The sequence below is a fragment of the Pseudophryne corroboree genome, chromosome 5 (genome assembly GCF_028390025.1).
Source record: "Pseudophryne corroboree isolate aPseCor3 chromosome 5, aPseCor3.hap2, whole genome shotgun sequence".
Taxonomy (NCBI): Eukaryota; Metazoa; Chordata; class Amphibia; order Anura; family Myobatrachidae; genus Pseudophryne; species Pseudophryne corroboree.
Window position 1 is genome coordinate 470389717 of NC_086448.1, and position 23608 is coordinate 470413324.

Consider the following 23608-nt stretch of genomic DNA (forward strand, 5'->3'; position numbering starts at 1 on the left):
ACGTATAAGCTGGATGTTAGGGATGTTTTGTTTCCAAGGTTTAAAGTGGGATCTTGTGAAGTGTAAATATGAATTTATTTTCGTTTCTTTGTGATACGTGGATGTGACTATAGTGTTGTTAATAACCTCAAGGGTCACATCCAGGAAATTAGTTTGGGTGGGGTGAAAGTGAGAAGTGAAGGTCAAATTATATATATTAGAATTAAGAGAATTAGTGAAAGCAGTGGCAGAAAAAAGATCCCCATCCCAAATAATAAAGAGATCATCAATGTACCGGCCATAGTGGACTAGGTTCGCCGCCCAGCCGCCGCCACACACATGGTTGTCTTCAAACTCCCCCATGTAGAGATTGGCGTAACTGGGTGGAAACCTGGTCCCCATGGCCATACCCATCACCTGTAGATAACTATAAGGAAAATAAAAACATAGGGGGTTATTTAAAAATGATCAGTATCTTGCAAAAATCGTAGATGGTTATCATCCATCCATGCACAACAGAAGGATGCATTCGCATAGTGATTGGTAGGCAGTGGGCAATCAGGGGCAGTAATACAGTGTTGGGGGAGTGGTGCTGGAAACGCAGATGTGTCATGGCCATTTTCAGGGGCAGCTGGATGACCTCGCCTGCACATGCAACCTGGCTGCATATCCAGGGGTCAACCTCATTTAGATTCCTCTGATACAATCACAGGGTGGCACTACACATGCTGGGGGCCCTTTATCAATAGCACTTTTTCTATTTTGCTATAACCCCCAGAGACCTGGGCCTGGCAAACATGTAGTGTGGAAGCCAGGTAAAGCATGCCATTGACAGATTGATTGATTGATTGATTATTATTATACAAACAGAGAAGTGGTTAGGTTATAACTACAGTATAAAGAAAAGAAAACAGAGACATAGGCTTTGCAAACCAGAAGGCTGTCAACAATGCCCCAGTGATGTACAATGAACATTAAAATTGTGCCCAATGGAATTGTCCTTGGGCCCTCCATCCACCCTTATGTTGTATATTAAATTGAAGATGCACAGATCAACAAACCAAGCTCTTTGTCCATAAGAACTGTCACTTTTGTGTTTGAAGTGCTTGGGTTGTTTGGGATCCCAGAAGCCAAGCTACCAATGGGTTTAATGCAGCTAACACTGTTTTTGTTAATAAATGTCACACTTGATAGATTCCATTATTATCATCTTCATCATCACCCTCATCACGCTAGTTTCATCATACAATTATGCTCATACCCAGAAGAATGCACCAGTACAGAAGTCTCTGTACTTTATTGTTGTAATTGGTGGCAAAGGTTTTCCTCATAGAATTATAGTTCCTTTTTATGAACATCAGTTTTTCCACATCTTTTGGAAGTAGCCTCCTATGCCGATCACTCACAAGTTCCCTGCTATGCTAAACATTATTTTCAACATCCTGCTGTCCTAAACGTACTGGGTGGTACTTATACTGTTCAAAGGTACTGTGTGATATGCTAATTTGTAAATTATCAGTGATCCTACACCACTGCATTGAAATTGTGTCACTAATTGTGGGTAATTTCCTTAAGCCTGACCAGATTTCATAATACTGTTTCACTCTGGTGCACTGAGTTAATTGATAATCACCAGTCTCTCTCTTGGAAAAGGGTAATTTTTTTCCTGGCAGCAGCATTTGCAGGAGATGCTGAAGCAGGAGATGGATGGGATCATGGCATGTGCCAGTTGAGCTGACAACTAGCTTGTAGGGAGCTCTATGTATCTTTTAAGATCTGTGTCCTTTAGAAAAAGAGATTTTGCATAGGACTCAAATTTAGGATCTAGCCTGGTTGCCAAAATGCAATGATGCAATATCAAGATGTTGCCAGGACACTTTTTGTCCTGGCAAAATGAAAAAACAACTTGAACTTCAAGTCCAACATACTTAGCATAATCACTTTGTTTCATATCTTCCTTCAGCTTCTCTAGCTGCTTTTCCATTAGTTTAAATAAGAGAATGATCTGATGTAACATTGGTTACAATTTCAAATGGTTAGTTAGCTTGCATAAACCCAAAAGTGTTCTCCAGTGTAATTGACCAAGGAAACATTCATCTGCTTGTTGCTATGCCTCCAGTTGCTGAAAGCATATAAAGGGTGGAATTTTACGTGTTTGTTACCGCTTGCTTTGTTACCTCTTGCTTCAATTGGTGACATCTGCTACAATCTTGCAGTAAACAAATGCCAAAAATGTCTTGAAACCTGTCATTTTTTATGAAATTATGACGCAGTAAGTTTATTGTGTGTGCCAAGCATGGGATGTGTTGAAATTCATCCCCTTATAATTCTCATACAATGTTACTTGTGTTTTCAGAAATTATAAATCTGGTGGTGAGTCTTAGCAGGGTAAGTCATTTTGCTATTACATCCCATAGCTTTTTTAACAGTTTGGCAATGGTATGCCTCTTATAAAGTCGTTGATACAGAGATTAGCCTGCCTGTGAATGAGCTGTATTATGTGTTAGATAATGCCGATGAAGGTGATACACCCATTCAGAGGGATGTCACAGACATTTAAACTATAGTTTGACCAGTACCATTTGTCCACATATGTATAGTTACATGGATAGTTGGTACAATGGCATTGTGTAGGCAAAGAATAATTTTTTGTTTAACTTTGTGGTACAAGTGAGGAAATGCTGATATGATCGACTGGAATTGAGATGGAATTTGGCAGTGTGCACACATGACCTCAACTAATCCTCTAATAACAGATGCATTGATGTTGGATATTTGATGCAGATCTAATGCTAACATACTGTAGCTGTCATGGCTTTAGTGTTCCTCTGTGCAACAGGATGGTGACTGTCATACTTTGCTCCTCTTGCTAAAGCTTGTTCCACAGTCAATTGTTATTTGAAACTATTAGTCTTCTAGGTCCCTCTCTGGGATGATTATTCACCCCCAGCAGCAGCAGCCCTAGCACACAAGGATTCTATATCCTGGGGATACCTAGATAGGGAGATGAGTCAGTTAGCATTTTCAAATAAGGTGCAGGAGGACTTACAGTAAGTAGTTCATTAATGAACAGGTTGATGATGAAGGTGTCATTGGGGGAAATTGCATGTGCTTGGATATATCCATGCTGCTGGTAGCTAATGCTGGACTGCTTGTTATTATTTTGCTAGATTTTTCAGATTTTGATTAAAAAATTGCATGAAGTTGCTACAAATGACATGAGGGAAGTGCCTATATGGTTAAAATCCCTACTTCTACGTAACTAAACACAACAAATGGTACAGATGTATTGACAAAAATGTCAGAATTTGGTAAAAAAATGATTTCACATCAAAGAGGTGGATTTTTTTTTTAAAATATATTTTTTTTTATTGAGACATCATGAATCAGTTGTACAACAGTATTGAGGGTCTATTTCTGTTATAGCAAAATATTGATATCAATTTATCAAATTGCAATAAACATTCTTATTACAGCAAAATTGTAATGGTTATTATTAATCTTTCACATTTACATTGAATGTGGCCCTAAATGAGCCATAAAGAAGGATATGACTTTCTTGAAATCTTGCTCTAGCCAAGAACTTAATTGGTTGTCTAATCTTGTTCAAATGGACACCTTTGTTGTATATACTGTACAATAATATTTCAAAAACAATAAGAATTATCTTTGTTCCAGCTTAATATAGTAGTATTATCATAGGAGCCCTGGAGGGAAACGCCATCTGGTATCATCCCTGTTAATTAAAGGATATGGGAGGATCCTGCACCGCCATTCCTGTAAGAGACCAAGGGGTGTTTTTAAGACTGTGAACTTGTTGTCTAGTACTGATGGGGAGAGTGTCAATATAAGGTTTCCATACTGTAAAAAAATTATTCCACCTGTTTTTTCCTTCTGCAGAAGGGGTCAACCCAGTCCATCCTTAACAAAAAGTAGCATTTTCTCAGAAACAAAGATATTTGCATTATCGATCCAGCACTGCAGTATCATCTTTTTACCTGCGGTGCTTAGAGCTGACAGCAACTTCTTACTTGCCAAGTTTAATCATAGGTTTGGGTTGAAAACCCCTAATATTGCCCATTCCATTGTGAAGGGTATGAAATTTACAAGTTTAACCTTTACCTAATGGTGGATAAGATGCCAAAAGTATTGGGCAATGGGACAGGCCCAGAGGCAATGATATGTGTCTGCCTCTTCTTGATGGCATTTTTGGCATGAGTGGTCTTGGATGTTCCCGTATGGAAATGCCTAAGTGGAGAAATATATTTATTGTGGTATATATTTAGAAAGAGTTCAGTGTACATGCTGGCTGATAGTGTTTTCCTAGAAAACAAAGGGGCTTTCTCCAGAGTAGGGATAGACAGGGTGGGAAAAATAAGATTTTACTTACCGGTAAATATATTTTTCGTAGTCCGTAGTGGATGCTGGGGACTCCGTAAGGACCATAGGGAATAGACGGGCTCCGCAGGAGACATGGGCACTTTAAGAAAGAATTTGGATTCTGGTGTGCTCTGGCTCCTCCCTCTATGTCCCTCCTCCAGACCTCAGTTAGAGAAACTGTGCCCGGAAGAGCTGACAGTACAAGGAAAGGATTTTGGGAATCCAGGGTAAGACTCATACCAGCCACACCAATCACACCGTATAACTTGTGATAACTTTACCCAGTTAACAGTATGAACAACAACAGAGCATCAGATCAACCCTGATGCAACTATAACATAACCCTTATTTAAGCAATAACTACATACAAGCATTGCAGGAGAAGTCCGCACTTGGGATGGGCGCCCAGCATCCAGTACGGACTACGAGAAATAGATTTACCGGTAAGTAAAATCTTATTTTCTCTAACGTCCTAGTGGATGCTGGGGACTCCATAAGGACCATGGGGATTATACCAAAGCTCCCAAACGGGCGGGAGAGTGTGGATGACTCTGCAGCACCAAATGAGTAAACACAAGGTCCTCCTCAGCCAGGGTATCAAACTTGTAGAACTTTGCAAAGGTGTTTGAACCTGACCAAGTAGCCGCTCGGCAAAGCTGTAATGCCGAGACCCCTCGGGCAGCCGCCCAAGAAGAGCCCACCTTCCTTGTGGAATGGGCCTTAACTGATTTAGGCAGCGGCAACCCAGCCGCAGAATGAGCCTGCTGAATCGTGTTACAGATACAGCGAGCAATCGTTTGCTTTGAAGCAGGCACCCCAAGCTTGTTGGAAGCATACAGGATAAACAAAGATTCTGTTTTCCTGACCTTAGCCGTTCTGGCTACAAAAACCTTCAAAGCCCCGACCACATCCAGTGACTCGGAATCCTCCCAGTCAGTAGTAGCCACAGGCACCACAATAGGTTGGTTTATATGAAAGGATGAAACCACTTTCGGCAGAAATTGTGGGCGGGTCCGCAATTCTGCTCTATCCGCATGGAAAACCAGATAAGGGCTTTTATGTGACAAAGCCGCCAATTCTGACACACGCCTAGCCGAAGCCAAGGCTTATAGCATGACCACCTTCCACGTGAGATATTTCAATTCCACCGTTTTGAGTGGTTCAAACTAGTGTGATTTCAGGAAACTCAACACCACGTTAAGATCCCAAGGTGCCACTGGAGGCACAAAAGGGGGCTGAATATGCAGCACTCCCTTTACAAACGTCTGAACTTCAGGCAGAGAAGCCAGTTCTTTTTGAAAGAAAATGGATAAGGCCGAAATCTGAACCTTAATGGAACCCAATTTAAGGCCCAAAGTCACTCCCGACTGTAGGAAGTGAAGGAAACGGCCCAGCTGGAATTCCTCCGTAGGGGCATTCCTGGCCTCACACCAAGCCACATATTTTCGCCATATACGGTGATAATGTTGAGCCGTCACCTCCTTCCTAGCCTTTATCAGCGTAGGAATAACTTCATCCGGAATGCCTTTTTCTGCTAGGATCCGGCGTTCAACCGCCATGCCGTCAAACGCAGCCGCGGTAAATCTTGGAACAGACAGGGCCCCTGTTGCAACAAGTCCTGTCTTAGAGGCAGAGGCCACGGGTCCTCTGTGAGCATCCCTTGCAGATCTGGATACCAAGTCCTTCTTGGCCAATCCGGAACAATGAGTATTGTTCTCACTCCTCTTTTTCTTATGATTCTCAGCACCCTGTGTATGAGAGGAAGAGGAGGAAATACATAGACCGACTGGAACACCCACGGTGTCACCAGTGCGTCCACAGCTATCGCCTGAGGGTCTCTTGACCTGGCACAATATCTCTGTAGCTTTTTGTTGAGGCGGGATGCCATCATGTCCACCTGTGGCAGTTCCCACTGACTTGCAATCTGCGTGAAGACTTCTTGATGAAGTCCCCACTCTCCCGGGTGGAAGTCATGCCTGCTGAGGAAGTCTGCTTCCCAGTTGTCCACTCCCGGAATGAACACTGCTAACAGTGCGCTTACGTGATTCTCCGCCCAGCGAAGAATTCTGGTGGCTTTTACCATCGCCACCCCGCTCCTTGTGCCGCCTTGGCGGTTTACATGAGCCACTACGGTGAAGTTGTCTGACTGAATCAGAACCGGTTGGTCGCGAAGCAGGGACTCCGCTTGACGTAGGGCGTTGTATATGGCCCTTAGTTCCAGGATGTTGATGTGAAGGCAAGTCTCCTGACTTGACCACAGCCCTTGGAAATTTCTTCCCTGTGTGACTGCCCCCCACCATCGGAGGCTTGCATCCATGGTCACCAGGACCCAGTCCTGAATGCCGAATCTGCGACCTTTGAGAAGGTGAGCACTCTGCAGCCACCAAAGGAGAGAAACCCTGGCCCTGGGGGATAGGGTGATCAACCGATGCATCTGAAGATGTGATCCGGACTACTTGTCCAACAGATCCCATTGAAAGGTCCTCGCATGGAACCTGCTGAAGGGAATGGCCTCGTATGATGCCACCATCTTTCCCAGGACTCGCGTGCAGTGATGCACCGACACCTGTTTTGGTTTTAATAGGTCTCTGACCAGTGTCATGAGCTCCTGAGCCTTCTCCATCGGGAGATAAACCCTCTTCTGGTCTGTGTCCAGAATCATGCCCAGGAAAGGCAGACGAGTCATAGGAATCAACTGCGACTTTGGAATATTTAGAATCCAGCCGTGCTGTTGTAACACTTCCCGAGAGCGTGCTATGCTGATCAGCAACTGCTCTCTGGACCTCGCCTTTATGAGGAGATCGTCCAAGTATGAGATAATTGTGACCCCTTGCTTCCGCAGGAGTACCATCATTTCCGCCATTACCTTGGTAAATATTCTCGGTGCCGTGGAGAGACCAAACGGCAACGTCTGAAATTGGTAATGACAATCCTGTACCACAAATCTGAGGTATGCCTGATGAGGTTGGTAAATGGGGACATGAAGGTATGCATCCTTTATGTCCAGAGAAACCATAAAATCCCCCCCTTCCAGACTTGCGATGACCGCTCTGAGCGATTCCATCTTGAACTTGAACCTTTTCAGGTATACGTTCAGGGATTTTAATTTCAACATGGGTCTGACTGAACCGTCCGGTTTCGGTACCACAAACGTGGTCGAATAATAACCCTTTCCTTGTTGAAGGAGGGGAACCTTGACCACCACCTGCTGAAGATACAATTTGTGAATTGCAGCTAACACTATTTCCCTCTCTAAGGGGGAAGCTGGCAAGGCCGATTTGAGGTATCGGTGAGGGGGCATCTCTTCGAATTCCAGCTTGTATCCCTGAGACACAATCTCTATCGCCCAGGGATCCACCTGGGAGTGAACCCACTTGTGGCTGAAATTTCGGAGACACGCCCCCACCGGGCCTAGCTCCACCTGTGGAGCCCCAGCGTCATGCGGTGGATTTAGTGGAAGCCGGGGAGGACTTCTGTTCCTGGGAACTAGCTGTGTTATGCAGCCTCCTTCCTCTGCCCCTGCCTCTGGCAAGAAAGGACGCACCTCAGACTTTCTTGCCTTTTTGTGATCGAAAGGACTGCATTTGGTGATACGGTGCTTTCTTAGGTTGTGAGGAAACATATGGCAAAAAATTTGACTTTCCAGCAGTAGCTGTGGAGACCAGGTCCGAGAGACCCTCCCCAAACAATTCCTCACCCTTGTAATGTAAAACCTCCATATGCCTTTTTGAGTCGGCATCACCTGTCCATTGCCGAGTCCACAGGACCATTCTGGCAGAAATCGACATTGCATTTATTCTAGAGCCCAGTAGGCTAATGTCTCTTTGAGCATCTCTCATATATAGGACAGCGTCTTTTATATGCCCCAGGGTCATTAATATAGTAACCTTGTCTAAGGTATTAAGTTCCTCAGATAAGGTATCCGTCCATGCTGCTACAGCGCTACATACCCAGGCCGACGCAATTGCCGGCCTTAGTAAGGTACCTGAATGTGTATAAATGGACTTCAGGGTAACCTCTTGCTTTCTATCCGCAGCATCTTTTAGGGTGGCCGTATCCTGTGACGGCAGGGCTACCCTCTTGGATAAGCGTGTTAAAGCTTTGTCCACCCTAGGGGAGGATTCCCAGCGTAACCTGTCCGTTGGCGGGAAAGGATACGCCATAAGCATCCATTTGGAAATCTGCAGTTTTTTATCTGGAGATTCCCAAGCCTTTTCACATAACTCATTTAGCTCGTGTGGAGGGGGAAAGGTCACCACCTGCCTTTTTTCCCCATACATATGAACCCTCTTGTCTGGGACTGGGGTTTCCTCTGTGATGTTCAACACATCCTTAATTGCTATAATCATATAACAGATGGATTTAGCCAATCTTGGCTGTAACTTTGCATCATCGTAATCGACACTGGAGTCAGAGTCCATGTCGGTATCTGTGTCAACAATTTGGGATAGTGGGCGCTTCTGAGACCCTGACGGCCTCTGCGACATAGGATCAGGCATGGGCTGAGACCCTGACTGTCCTAAGGTTTCAGCTTTATCCAACCTTTTATTCAAGGAATTAACATTATCATTTAAAACCTTCCACATATCCATCCAATCAGGTGTCAGCGCCGTCGGCGGAGACACCACATTCATTTGCTCCTGCTCTGTTTCCACATAGCCTTCCTCGTCAAACATGTCGACACAGGCGTGCCGACACACCACACACACAGGGAATGCTCTTTTTGAAGACAGGTCCCCCACAAGGCCCTTTGGAGACACAGAGAGAGAGTATGCCAGCACAAACCCCTGCGCTATATAACCCAGGAATCACACAGTAACTTAGTGTTAACCCAGTAGTCGCTGTAATAATGATTTTTGCGCCTAGTTATGTGCCCCCCTCTCTTTTTTACCCTCTTCTACCGTGTATCTGCAGGGGAGAGCCTGAGGAGCTTCCTCTCAGCGGAGCTGTGGAGAAAAAATAGCGCTGGTGAGTGCTGAGGAAGAAGCCCCGCCCCCTCAGCAGCGGGCTTCTGTCCCGCGTTTATGTACAATATTATGGCGGGGGCTCATACATATATACAGTGCCCAACTGTATATATGTCCAACTTTTTCCAAGAGGTTCTAATTGCTGCCCAGGGTGCCCCCCCCTGCGCCCTGCACCCTTACAGTGACCGGAGTATGTGGGTGTAGTGTGGGAGCAATGGCGCACAGCTGAAGTGCTGTGCGCTACCTCAGTGAAGACTGTAGTCTTCTGCCGCCGATTTCGAAGTCTTGCTGCTTCTTTCACCCGGCTTCTGTCTTCCTGCTCTGCGAGGGGGGCGGCGGCGCGGCTCCGGGATCGGACGACAAAGGGTGAGATCCTGTGTACGATCCCTCTGGAGCTAATGGTGTCCAGTAGCCTAAGAAGCAGGACCTATCTGCAGAGAGTAGGGCTGCTTCTCTCCCCTCAGTCCCACGATGCATGGAGTTGCCAGCAGAGCTCCCTGAAAATAAAAAACCTAACAAACTACTTTCTTATAGCAAGCTCAGGAGAGCTCACTAAACAGCACCCAGCTCGTCCGGGCACAGATTCAAACTGAGGTCTGGAGGAGGGACATAGAGGGAGGAGCCAGAGCACACCAGAAACCAAATTCTTTCTTAAAGTGCCCATGTCTCCTGCGGAGCCCGTCTATTCCCCATGGTCCTTACGGAGTCCCCAGCATCCACTAGGACGTTAGAGAAATGAACCAGCCACTTGGTCATTCTTCCAGTTTTTTTCAGCATGGTTGTCTTTCTTAAACTGCTGTGGCTGACTTATTGAATTTTATTAACTTCTTTTTGTCAATACATTTATAATCAAAATCCTCATTAGCATCAGATACATAAATATCAAATTCATCCTGCTACACTTCCACAATAGCATCATCAATTTCCATGCCTAAATCATCACCATCCTTACTTTTAGTACTACTCATCCTCACATTTGCAGAGTTTAGAAATAGAAGAAGGCTTCTCTAGGATTACAGTGTTAAAATTAGTGATGAGCACCGGAAATTTTTCGGGTTTTGGGTTTTGGTTTTGGGTTCGGTTCCGCGGCCGTGTTTTGGGTTCGAACGCGTTTTGGCAAAACCTCACCGAATTTTTTTTGTCGGATTCGGGTGTGTTTTGGATTCGGGTGTTTTTTTCAAAAAACCCTAAAAAACAGCTTAAATCATAGAATTTGGGGGTCATTTTGATCCCAAAGTATTATTAACCTCAATAACCATAATTTCCACTCATTTTCAGTCTATTCTGAACACCTCACACCTCACAATATTATTTTTAGTCCTAAAATTTGCACCGAGGTCGCTGGATGGCTAAGCTAAGCGACCCAAGTGGCCGACACAAACACCTGGCCCATCTAGGAGTGGCACTGCAGTGTCACGCAGGATGGCCCTTCCAAAAAACACTCCCCAAACAGCACATGACGCAAAGAAAAAAAGAGGCGCAATGAGGTAGCTGTGTGAGTAAGCTAAGCGACCCTAGTGGCCGACACAAACACCTGGCCCATCTAGGAGTGGCACTGCAGTGTCACGCAGGATGGCCCTTCCAAAAAACACTCCCCAAACAGCACATGACGCAAAGAAAAAAAGAGGCGCAATGAGGTAGCTGTGTGAGTAAGCTAAGCGACCCTAGTGGCCGACACAAACACCTGGCCCATCTAGGAGTGGCACTGCAGTGTCACGCAGGATGGCCCTTCCAAAAAACACTCCCCAAACAGCACATGACGCAAAGAAAAAAAGAGGCGCAATGAGGTAGCTGTGTGAGTAAGCTAAGCGACCCTAGTGGCCGACACAAACACCTGGCCCATCTAGGAGTGGCACTGCAGTGTCACGCAGGATGGCCCTTCCAAAAAACACCCCCCAAACAGCACATGACGCAAAGAAAAATGAAAGAAAAAAGAGGTGCAAGATGGAATTGTCCTTGGGCCCTCCCACCCACCCTTATGTTGTATAAACAGGACATGCACACTTTAACCAACCCATCATTTCAGTGACAGGGTCTGCCACACGACTGTGACTGAAATGACGGGTTGGTTTGGACCCCCACCAAAAAAGAAGCAATTAATCTCTCCTTGCACAAACTGGCTCTACAGAGGCAAGATGTCCACCTCATCATCATCCTCCGATATATCACCGTGTACATCCCCCTCCTCACAGATTATCAATTCGTCCCCACTGGAATCCACCATCTCAGCTCCCTGTGTACTTTGTGGAGGCAATTGCTGCTGGTGAATGTCTCCACGGAGGAATTGATTATAATTCATTTTAATGAACATCATCTTCTCCACATTTTCTGGATGTAACCTCGTACGCCGATTGCTGACAAGGTGAGTGGCGGCACTAAACACTCTTTCGGAGTACACACTTGTGGGAGGGCAACTTAGGTAGAATAAAGCCAGTTTGTGCAAGGGCCTCCAAATTGCCTCTTTTTCCTGCCAGTATAAGTACGGACTGTCTGACGTGCCTACTTGGATGCGGTCACTCATATAATCCTCCACCATTCTTTCAATGGGGAGAGAATCATATGCAGTGACAGTAGACGACATGTCCGTAATCGTTGTCAGGTCCTTCAGTCCGGACCAGATGTCAGCATCAGCAGTCGCTCCAGACTGCCCTGCATCACCGCCAGCGGGTGGGCTCGGAATTCTGAGCCTTTTCCTTGCACCCCAGTTGCGGGAGAATGTGAAGGAGGAGATGTTGACAGGTCGCGTTCCGCTTGACTTGACAATTTTGTCACCAGCAGTTCTTTGAACCCCAGCAGACTTGTGTCTGCCGGAAAGAGAGATCCAAGGTAGGTTTTAAATCTAGGATCGAGCACGGTGGCCAAAATGTAGTGCTCTGATTTCAACAGATTGACCACCCGTGAATCCTTGTTAAGCGAATTAAGGGCTCCATCCACAAGTCCCACATGCCTAGCGGAATCGCTCTGTGTTAGCTCCTCCTTCAATGTCTCCAGCTTCTTCTGCAAAAGCCTGATGAGGGGAATGACCTGACTCAGGCTGGCAGTGTCTGAACTGACTTCACGTGTGGCAAGTTCAAAAGGTTGCAGAACCTTGCACAACGTTGAAATCATTCTCCACTGCGCTTGAGACAGGTGCATTCCACCTCCTATATCGTGGTCAGTTGTATAGGCTTGAATGGCCTTTTGCTGCTCCTCCAACCTCTGAAGCATATAGAGGGTTGAATTCCACCTCGTTACCACTTCTTGCTTCAGATGATGGCAGGGCAGGTTCAGGCGTTTTTGGTGGTGCTCCAGTCTTCTGTACGTGGTGCCTGTACGCCGAAAGTGTCCCGCAATTCTTCTGGCCACCGACAGCATCTCTTGCACGCCCCTCTCGTTTTTTAAATAATTCTGCACCACCAAATTCAAGGTATGTGCAAAACATGGGACGTGCTGGAATTTGCCCAGATTTAATGCACACACAATATTGCTGGCGTTGTCCGATGCCACAAATCCACAGGAGAGTCCAATTGGGGTAAGCCATTCTGCGATGATCTTCCTCAGTTGCCGTAAGAGGTTTTTAGCTGTGTGCGTATTCTGGAAAGCGGTGATACAAAGCGTAGCCTGCCTAGGAAAGAGTTGGCGTTTGCGAGATGCTGCTACTGGTGCCGCCGCTGCTGTTCTTGCGGCGGGAGTCCATACATCTACCCAGTGGGCTGTCACAGTCATATAGTCCTGTGTCTGCCCTGCTCCACTTGTCCACATGTCCGTGGTTAAGTGGACATTGGGTACAACTGCATTTTTTAGGACACAGGTGAGTCTTTTTTCTGAGGTCTGTGTACATTTTCGGTATCGCCTGCCTAGAGAAATGGAACCTAGATGGTATTTGGTACCGGGGACACAGTACCTCCAACAAGTCTCTAGTTGCCTCTGCAGTAATGATGGATACCGGAACCACGTTTCTCACCGCCCAGGATGCCAAGGCCTCAGTTATCCGCTTTGTAGCAGGATGACTGCTGTGATATTTCATCTTCCTCGCAAAGGACTGTTGGACAGTCAATTGCTTGGTGGAAGTAGTAAAAGTGGTCTTACGACTTCCCCTCTGGGATGACCATCGACTCCCAGCAGCAACAACAGCAGCGCCAGCAGCAGTAGGCGTTACACTCAAGGATGCATCGGAGGAATCCCAGGCAGGAGAGGACTCGTCAGAATTGCCAGTGACATGGCCTGCAGGACTATTGGCATTCCTGGGGAAGGAGGAAATTGACACTGAGGGAGTTGGTGGGGTGGTTTGCGTGAGCTTGGTTACAAGAGGAAGGGATTTACTGGTCAGTGGACTGCTTCCGCTGTCGCCCAAAGTTTTTGAACTTGTCACTGACTTATGATGAATGCGCTGCAGGTGACGTATTAGGGAGGATGTTCCGAGGTGGTTAATGTCCTTACCCCTACTTATTACAGCTTGACAAAGGCAACACACGGCTTGACACCTGTTGTCCGCATTTCTGTTGAAATACTTCCACACCGAAGAGCTGATTTTTTTTGTATTTTGACCAGGCATGTCAATGGCCATATTCCTCCCACGGACAACAGGTGTCTCCCCGGGTGCCTGACTTAAACAAACCACCTCACCATCAGAATCCTCCTTGTCAATTTCCTCCCCAGCGCCAGCAACACCCATATCCTCCTCATCCTGGTGTACTTCAACACTGACATCTTCAATCTGACTATCAGGAACTGGACTGCGGGTGCTCCTTCCAGCACTTGCAGGGGGCGTGCAAATGGTGGAAGGCGCATGCTCTTCACGTCCAGTGTTGGGAAGGTCAGGCATCGCAAACGACACAATTGGACTCTCCTTGTGGATTTGTGATTTCGAAGAACGCACAGTTCTTTGCTGTGCTTTTGCCAGCTTGAGTCTTTTCATTTTTCTAGCGAGAGGCTGAGTGCTTCCATCCTCATGTGAAGCTGAACCACTAGCCATGAACATAGGCCAGGGCCTCAGCCGTTCCTTGCCACTCCGTGTGGTAAATGGCATATTGGCAAGTTTACGCTTCTCCTCCGACAATTTTATTTTAGATTTTTGAGTCCTTTTTTTACTGATATTTGGTGTTTTGGATTTTACATGCTCTGTACTATGACATTGGGCATCGGCCTTGGCAGACGACGTTGCTGGCATTTCATCGTCTCGGCCATGACTAGTGGCAGCAGCTTCAGCACGAGGTGGAAGTCGATCTTGATCTTTCCCTATTTTTGGAACCTCAACATTTTTGTTCTCCATATTTTAATAGGCACAACTAAAAGGCACCTCAGGTAAACAATGGAGATGGATGGATACTAGTATACTTATGGATTGACGAGCGACTGCCGACACAGAGGTAGCTACAGCCGTGGACTACCGTACTGCGTCTGCTGCTAATATAGACTGGATGATAATGATATAAAAAATATATATATATATTACTACTGCAGCCAGACAGGTATATATTATATAATGACGGACCTGCTGGACACTGTCAGCTCAGCACTGCAGACTCCTAAAGTAAGCTACTAGTAGTATCAAGAAGATAGAAAAAAAAAAAACACCACAGGTAGGTGGTATACAATTATGGATGGACTAGCGACTGCCGACACAGAGGTAGCTACAGCCGTGGACTACCGTACTGCGTCTGCTGCTAATATAGACTGGATGATAATGATATAAAAAATATATTTATATATCACTACTGCAGCCGGACAGGTATATATTATATAATGACGGACCTGCTGGACACTGTCAGCTCAGCACTGCAGACTCCTAAAGTAAGCTACTAGTAGTATCAAGAAGATAGAAAAAAAAAACACCACAGGTAGGTGGTATACAATTATGGATGGACTAGCGACTGCCGACACAGAGGTAGCTACAGCCGTGGACTACCGTACTGCGTCTGCTGCTAATATAGACTGGATGATAATGAGATATAAAATATATATATATCACTACTGCAGCCGGACAGGTATATATTATATAATGACGGACCTGCTGGACACTGTCAGCTCAGCACTGCAGACTCCTAAAGTAAGCTACTAGTATCAAGAAGATAGAAAGAAAAAAAAACACCACAGGTAGGTGGTATACAATTATGGATGGACGAGCGACTGCCGACACAGAGGTAGCTACAGCCGTGGACTACCGTACTGCGTCTGCTGCTAATATAGACTGGATGATAATGATATAAAAAATATATATATATACCACTACTGCAGCCGGACAGGTATATATTATATAATGACGGACCTGCTGGACACTATCAGCTCAGCACTGCAGACTCCTAAAGTAAGCTACTAGTAGTATCAAGAAGATAGAAAAAAAAAAAAAACACCACAGGTAGGTGGTATACAATTATGGATGGACTAGCGACTGCCGACACAGAGGTAGCTACAGCCGTGGACTACCGTACTGCGTCTGCTGCTAATATAGACTGGATGATAATGAGATATAAAATATATATATATATATCACTACTGCAGCCGGACAGGTATATATTATATAATGACGGACCTGCTGGACACTGTCAGCTCAGCACTGCAGACTCCTAAAGTAAGCTACTAGTATCAAGAAGATAGAAAAAAAAAAAAACACCACGGGTAGGTGGTATACAATTATGGATGGACGAGCGACTGCCGACACAGAGGTAGCTACAGCCGTGGACTACCGTACTGCGTCTGCTGCTAATATAGACTGGATGATAATGATATAAAATATATATATATATATCACTACTGCAGCCGGACAGGTATATATTATATAATGACGGACCTGCTGGACACTGTCAGCTCAGCACTGCAGACTCCTAAAGTAAGCTACTAGTATCAAGAAGATAGAAAAAAAAAACCACCACGGGTAGGTGGTATACAATTATGGATGGACGAGCGACTGCCGACACAGAGTAAGCTACAGCCGTGGACTACCGTACTGCGTCTGCTGCAGTGCTAATATAGACTGGATGATAATGATATAAAAAATATATATATCACTACTGCAGCCGGACAGGTATATATTATATAATGATGGACCTGCTGGACACTGTCAGCTCAGCACTGCAGACTCCTAAAGTAAGCTACTAGTAGTATCAAGAAGATAGAAAAAAAAAAACACCACAGGTAGGTGGTATACAATTATGGATGGACTAGCGACTGCCGACACAGAGGTAGCTACAGCCGTGGACTACCGTACTGCGTCTGCTGCTAATATAGACTGGATGATAATGAGATATAAAATATATATATATCACTACTGCAGCCGGACAGGTATATATTATATAATGACGGACCTGCTGGACACTGTCAGCTCAGCACTGCAGACTCCTAAAGTAAGCTACTAGTATCAAGAAGATAGAAAAAAAAAACACCACAGGTAGGTGGTATACAATTATGGATGGACGAGCGACTGCCGACACAGAGGTAGCTACAGCCGTGGACTACCGTACTGCGTCTGCTGCTAATATAGACTGGATGATAATGATATAAAAAATATATATAAATATCCCTACTGCAACCGGACAGGTATATATTATATAATGACGGACCTGCTGGACACTGTCAGCTCAGCACTGCAGACTCCTAAAGTAAGCTACTAGTAGTATCAAGAAGATAGAAAAAAAAAAAACACCACAGGTAGGTGGTATACAATTATGGATGGACTAGCGACTGCCGACACAGAGGTAGCTACAGCCGTGGACTACCGTACTGCGTCTGCTGCTAATATAGACTGGATGATAATGAGATATAATATATATATATATCACTACTGCAGCCGGACAGGTATATATTATATAATGACGGACCTGCTGGACACTGTCAGCTCAGCACTGCAGACTCCTAAAGTAAGCTACTAGTATCAAGAAGATAGAAAAAATAAATAAACCACGGGTAGGTGGTATACAATTATGTATGGACGAGCGACTGCCGACACAGAGGTAGCTACAGCCGTGGACTACCGTACTGCGTCTGCTGCTAATATAGACTGGATGATAATGATATAAAAAATATATATATATATCACTACTGCAGCCGGACAAGTATATATTATATAATGACGGACCTGCTGGACACTGTCAGCTCAGCACTGCAGACTCCTAAAGTAAGCTACTAGTATCAAGAAGATAGAAAGAAAAAAAAAACACCACAGGTAGGTGGTATACAATTATGGATGGACGAGCGACTGCCGACACAGAGGTAGCTACAGCCGTGGACTACCGTACTGCGTCTGCTGCAGTGCTAATATAGACTGGATGATAATGATATAAAAAATATATATATATCACTACTGCAGCCGGACAGGTATATATTATATAATGACGGACCTGCTGGACACTGTCAGCAGAATGCGTTTATAGAATAAAAACACCACACGACGAGTGTTTAACTCTTTCAGGCAGACAATCACAATATACTGGTGGTCAGTGGTCACTGGTCAGTCACACTGGCACTGACAGTGGCACTCTGGCAGCAAAAGTGTGCACTGTTAAAATATGTACTCCTGCTATAACTGCTCCCCAGTCTCCCCCACAATTAAGCTGTGTGAGCAGTGAGCACTCAGCACAGTCAGATATACAGTATTACATAGATGATGCAGCACACTGAGGGCACACTGAGGCTGAGCACAGATATGGTATGTGACTGTGTCACACTGTGTATCGTTTTTTTTCAGGCAGAGAATGGATTAATTAAACTGGTGGTCACTGGTCACACTATCAGCAAGTAGTACTCCGTCCTAATATGCTCCCCAAAATTAGTAAATCAAGTGTCTCTACTCTCTACTACTCTCTAGTCTACTCTAAACGGAGAGGACGCCAGCCACGTCCTCTCCCTATCAATCTCAATGCACGTGTGAAAATGGCGGCGACGCGCGGCTCCTTATATAGAATCCGAGTCTCGCGATAGAATACGAGCCTCGCGAGAATCCGACAGCGGGATGATGACGTTCGGGCGCGCTCGAGTTAGCCGAGCAAGGCGGGAAGATCCGAGTCTGCCTCGGACCCGTGTAAAAAGCGTGAAGTTCGGGGGGGTTCGGTTTCCGAGAAACCGAACCCGCTCATCACTAGTTAAAATCAGAAATGTCAGACTCAGGCATAACACTTGTGAACAAATTTAAACTCTCCTCAGGGTGTTTGTGCACACAGTTTGTTTTTCAGCATGTGTTCTTTTTGTGCAATGACTTGCGTATTTTAAGGGTGATACATCTAAAATCAGAGTTGGAAGGTGTTATTTGTGAGGTTTTCCAAAGATGCCTGTGTTTGGCCAGGATTTCACAATAGGCATTCTAGAGCATGAAAGAGCAGTAGCAGGACCAACACTCACAAAGAAAGGCCATGATCTGAGCTCTTTCCTTGCCACTGTGTGTGGTGTATAGCTTGATAGCACATTTTGAGTTTTTTGGCAGTAGAGATAGGGTGGGATGTAATGAAGTCTGAGTTTGCCCGACATGCGGGATGCCGGCTGAACTTAGACTTTTTTTTAAGGGGCAGCCATTTACAAGTTATAATCATGCCTTGTAAATGATTGCCCCTTTAAAAAAAATCTGTGTTTGGTCAGCATCCTGGATGTTGGGTGAACTCAGACTCCATTACAACCTGCCCGTAATGTTTTCTATTCAATTGTGCAACAGTGACGTGCGGTGGGGTGAGGCAGAGCCTTTCTACTGTCATACTAACGTTTGTGCCAGAGATTTGACTGTATAAAGTATATAAAAAATACAAAGAATATGTTTGAAATATTTCTTTGTATTATTGTAATCATTTTTATAGCCAAAACTCTGGAGTAAAAAGTCTATGGCCTATCTTTTCCGCACATCTCTGATCAAAACTGACCAAATTTCCAGCAGTATCTACTGCTGCACCTGTGTATAATAACTAGATGTACCCTTTCGCTCATATTTTGTGTGTAAATCTGGCTCTGGTGCTGGACGGTGCCTCCTCAGCCTTTTAGCTCACCACTCGTCCCTCTTGTGAAATACTATTAGATTTGAGGTGCCTTTTAGGCCTTCTTTCTGCTTGAACCACCTTTAATAGATTTCAAAGAAGCACTAGGACTAGCTGTAGCTGCAGCAATAGTACTGGGTTGCTCCTGCTCTTCTATCAACTGATGCCTGAGAACAGGAGTAAAGCTGCTGTTGTTGAACTAACTGTCACAACACCAAATGAGCGTACAATGAGATAGGGAAAGGAGGCACTACTGTTACTTTTAATTAGTGATGTGCACCGGACATTTTTCAGGTTTTGTGTTTTGGTTTTGGATTTGGTTCCGCGGCCGTATTTTGGATTTGGACGCGTTTTGGCAAAACCTCACCGAAATTTTTTTGTCGGATTCGGGTGTGTTTTGGATTCGGGTGTTTTTTACAAAAAACCCTAAAAAACAGCTTAAATCATAGAATTTGGGGGTCATTTTGATCCCATAGTTTTATTAACCTCAATAACCATAATTTCCACTCATTTCCAGTCTATTCTGAACACCTCACACCTCACAATATTATTTTTAGTCCTAAAATTTGCACCGAGGTCGCTGGATGGCTAAGCTAAGCGACACAAGTGGCCGACACAAACACCTGGCCCATCTAGGAGTGGCACTGCAGTGTCAGGCAGGATGGCACTTCAAAAAAATAGTCCCCAAACAGCACATGATGCAAAGAAAAAAAGAGGCGCACCAAGGTCGCTGTGTGACAAAGCTAAGCGACACAAGTGGCCGACACAAACACCTGGCCCATCTAGGAGTGGCACTTCAAAAAAATAGTCCCCAAACAGCACATGATGCAAAGAAAAAAAGAGGCGCACCAAGGTCGCTGTGTGACTAAGCTAAGCGACACAAGTGGCCGACACAAACACCTGGCCCATCTAGGAGTGGCACTGCAGTGTCAGACAGGATGGCACTTCAAAAAAATTGTCCCCAAACAGCACATGATGCAAAGAAAAAAAGAGGCGCACCAAGGTCGCTGTGTGACTAAGCTAAGCGACACAAGTGGCCGACACAAACACCTGGCCCATCTAGGAGTGGCACTGCAGTGTCAGGCAAGATGGCACTTCAAAAAAATTGTCCCCAAACAGCACATGATGCAAAGAAAAAAAGAGGCGCACCAAGGTCGCTGTGTGACTAAGCTAAGCGACACAAGTGGCCAACACAAACACCTGGCCCATCTAGGAGTGGCACTGCAGTGTCAGGCAGGATGGCACTTCAAAAAAATAGTCCCCAAACAGCACATGATGCAAAGAAAAAAAGAGGCGCACCAAGGTCCCTGTGTGACTAAGCTAAGCGACACAAGTGGCCGACACAAACACCTGGCCCATCTAGGAGTGGCACTGCAGTGTCAGACAGGATGGCACTTCAAAAAAATTGTCCCCAAACAGCACATGATGCAAAGAAAAAAAGAGGCGCACCAAGGTCGCTGTGTGACTAAGCTAAGCGACACAAGTGGCCGACACAAACACCTGGCCCATCTAGGAGTGGCACTTCAAAAAAATAGTCCCCAAACAGCACATGATGCAAAGAAAAAAAGAGGCGCAACAAGGTCGCTGTGTGACTAAGCTAAGCGACACAAGTGGCCGACACAAACACCTGGCCCATCTAGGAGTGGCACTGCAGTGTCAGACAGGATGGCACTTCAAAAAAATAGTCCCCAAACAGCACATGATGCAAAGAAAAAAAGAGGCGCACCAAGGTCGCTGTGTGACTAAGCTAAGCGACACAAGTGGCCGACACAAACACCTGGCCCATCTAGGAGTGGCACTGCAGTGTCAGACAGGATGGCACTTCAAAAAAATTGTCCCCAAACAGCACATGATGCAAAGAAAAAAAGAGGCGCACCAAGGTCGCTGTGTGACTAAGCTAAGCGACACAAGTGGCCGACACAAACACCTGGCCCATCTAGGAGTGGCACTTCAAAAAAATAGTCCCCAAACAGCACATGATGCAAAGAAAAAAAGAGGCGCAACAAGGTCGCTGTGTGACTAAGCTAAGCGACACAAGTGGCCGACACAAACACCTGGCCCATCTAGGAGTGGCACTGCAGTGTCAGGCAGGATGGCACTTCAAAAAAATAGTCCCCAAACAGCACATGATGCAAAGAAAAAAAGAGGCGCACCAAGGTCGCTGTGTGACTAAGCTAAGCGACACAAGTGGCCGACACAAACACCTGGCCCATCTAGGAGTGGCACTGCAGTGTCAGACAGGATGGCACTTCAAAAAAATAGTCCCCAAACAGCACATGATGCAAAGAAAAAAAGAGGCGCACCAAGGTCGCTGTGTGACTAAGCTAAGCGACACAAGTGGCCGACACAAACACCTGGCCCATCTAGGAGTGGCACTGCAGTGTCAGGCAGGATGGCACTTCAAAAAAATTGTCCCCAAACAGCACATGATGCAAAGAAAAAAAGAGGCACACCAAGGTCGCTGTGTGACTAAGCTAAGCGACACAAGTGGCCGACACAAACACCTGGCCCATCTAGGAGTGGCACTTCAAAAAAATAGTCCCCAAACAGCACATGATGCAAAGAAAAAAAGAGGCGCACCAAGGTCGCTGTGTGACTAAGCTAAGCGACACAAGTGGCCGACACAAACACCTGGCCCATCTAGGAGTGGCACTGCAGTGTCAGACAGGATGGCACTTCAAAAAAATAGTCCCCAAACAGCACATGATGCAAAGAAAAAAAGAGGCGCACCAAGGTCGCTGTGTGACTAAGCTAAGCAACACAAGTGGCCGACACAAACACCTGGCCCATCTAGGAGTGGCACTGCAGTGTCAGGCAGGATGGCACTTAAAAAAAATAGTCACCAAACAGCACATGATGCAAAGAAAAAAAGAGGCGCACCAAGGTCGCTGTGTGACTAAGCTAAGCGACACAAGTGGCCGACACAAACATCTGGCCCATCTAGGAGTGGCACTGCAGTGTCAGACAGGATGGCACTTCAAAAAAATTGTCCCCAAACAGCACATGATGCAAAGAAAAAAAGAGGCACACCAAGGTCGCTGTGTGACTAAGCTAAGCGACACAAGTGGCCGACACAAACACCTGGCCCATCTAGGAGTGGCACTGCAGTGTCAGACAGGATGGCACTTCAAAAAAATTGTCCCCAAACAGCACATGATGCAAAGAAAAAAAGAGGCGCACCAAGGTCGCTGTGTGCCTAAGCTAAGCGACACAAGTGGCCGACACAAACACCTTGCCCATCTAGGAGTGGCACTGCAGTGTCAGACAGGATGGCACTTCAAAAAAATTGTCCCCAAACAGCACATGATGCAAAGAAAAAAAGAGGTGCACCAAGGTAGCTGTGTGACTAAGCTAAGCGACACAAGTGGCCGACACAAACACCTGGCCCATCTAGGAGTGGCACTGCAGTGTCAGACAGGATGGCACTTCAAAAAAATTGTCCCCAAACAGCACATGATGCAAAGAAAAAAAGAGGCGCACCAAGGTCGCTGTGTGACTAAGCTAAGCGACACAAGTGGCCGACACAAACACCTGGCCCATCTAGGAGTGGCACTGCAGTGTCAGACAGGATGGCACTTCAAAAAAATTGTCCCCAAACAGCACATGATGCAAAGAAAAAAAGAGGCACACCAAGGTCGCTGTGTGACTAAGCTAAGCGACACAAGTGGCCGACACAAACACCTAGCCCATCTAGGAGTGGCACTGCAGTGTCAGACAGGATGGCACTTCAAAAAAATAGTCCCCAAACAGCACATGATGCAAAGAAAAAAAGAGGCACACCATGGTCGCTGTGTGACTAAGCTAAGCGACACAAGTGGCCGACACAAACACCTAGCCCATCTAGGAGTGGCACTGCAGTGTCAGACAGGATGGCACTTCAAAAAAATAGTCCCCAAACAGCGCATGATGCAAAGAAAAAAAGAGGCGCACCAAGGTCGCTGTGTGACTAAGCTAAGCGACACAAGTGGCCGACACAAAAACCTGGCCCATCTAGGAGTGGCACTGCAGTGTCAGACAGGATGGCACTTCAAAAAAATTGTCCCCAAACAGCACATGATGCAAAGAAAAAAAGAGACGCACCAAGGTCGCTGTGTGACTAAGCTAAGCGACACAAGTGGCCGACACAAACACCTGGCCCATCTAGGAGTGGCACTGCAGTGTCAGGCAGGATGGCACTTCAAAAAAATAGTCCCAAAAACAGCACATGATGCAAAGAAAAAAAGAGGCGCACCAAGGTCGCTGTGTGACTAAGCTAAGCGACACAAGTGGCCAACACAAACACCTGGCCCATCTAGGAGTGGCACTGCAGTGTCAGGCAGGATGGCACTTCAAAAAAATAGTCCCCAAACA